This window comes from Stegodyphus dumicola, chromosome X2, assembly GCF_044657685.1.
Source record: "Stegodyphus dumicola isolate Sdum_Otavi_A_Nest chromosome X2, ASM4465768v1".
Lineage (NCBI taxonomy): Eukaryota > Metazoa > Arthropoda > Arachnida > Araneae > Eresidae > Stegodyphus > Stegodyphus dumicola.
In genome coordinates this window covers 181,013,634-181,014,691 of record NC_140781.1, presented here as the reverse complement: position 1 = coordinate 181,014,691, position 1,058 = coordinate 181,013,634, and the positions used below count along the sequence as shown (strand labels likewise).

The 1,058-nt window shown below is 42.0% G+C and overlaps 1 non-coding gene across 1 annotated transcript; it reads left to right on the top strand.

The window, feature by feature from the left end:
* The first annotated feature begins 255 nt into the window (after positions 1-255).
* Positions 256-329, top strand: TRNAT-GGU (transfer RNA threonine (anticodon GGU)). Its single transcript has one exon. It is a non-coding gene; the product is annotated as a tRNA-Thr (tRNA).
* The last annotated feature ends 729 nt before the right edge of the window (positions 330-1,058 follow it).

The following is a 1,058-nucleotide window of genomic DNA, read 5'->3' as shown; positions in this document are numbered from 1 at the left end:
TGCCTCTGTGGTTCTGCACGCTGGGCCAGTATTCCAGAGGTCTGTGGTTCGATTCCCGGCGAAGGCGATTGCTCATTTTTCAATTTGCCTGCTTCCAAAAAATACCTAATGTCTCTTCAGTGGCGCCCGAACGAAAAAGGTGTTGGAGGATGACTCTCCTCACCCAGGATTTGGCGATTGGGTCCCTTAAAAATCTTAGTCGCCCTTTAAAAGGTATATAAAGTATATAAAGTATTTCTCCAGCGTTCCTAACGTGCCTTCGTGGTGTAATGGTTCTGCACGCTGGACTGGTATTCCAGAGGTCCGTGGTTCGATTCCCGGCGAAGGCGATTGCTAATTTTTCATCTTGCCTGCTTCCATAAAAATCCTAATGTCTCTACAAGCCCTTTGATTACTAATGCCGTATCATGTCTGGCATTATCGTACAGGAGCAGAGCTCCTCTTCTGCTGATCAGTGCTGACTGCTTCTGGTGCAGTACAGCTGAAACTCCTTACAACTGCGATGAGTAGACCTCGGCTGTTGCGCTTTCTCCGCTTTTCTAGGTATTCATAATAGACTATGTCAGCTCTGGTGAATGGCCAGTTTAGCGGCCAATGAGACCGTACCGGGAGTCGACCAACAATGTTTCCTTTTCCAGTAATCATATATGATCCAATTTTTGTCACATGTCAAGAATTGGTCCAGAACAATGTGTGACAAGGTCGCATAAAGGAAGAAGAAACTGAAGATTAATATGGACAAGGATGTATCGAGAGCATAAGTATTTTAACAACTATTGAAAACGTATTTAACTTCCGAATACGTTTTCAATAGTTGTTAAAATAGTTGTTATTAAAATAATTAAATTGTTGGCAATGTTAAAAACGCAGGTTCGAGAGCACGTATTGCTCTCGCACGTAAAATACATAGAATTTGATTTTAAGAAAAAGATTTAGGTTTTTCTCTTGTGGATGGTATGTAGCCATTTTTTTGGGGGCGTTCAATAAAATTTTCATGTGGTGTTCCATCATTAGCGTTTTCATTGGAGTTCAACTCCCCACCGTTGAAGCATTAACAC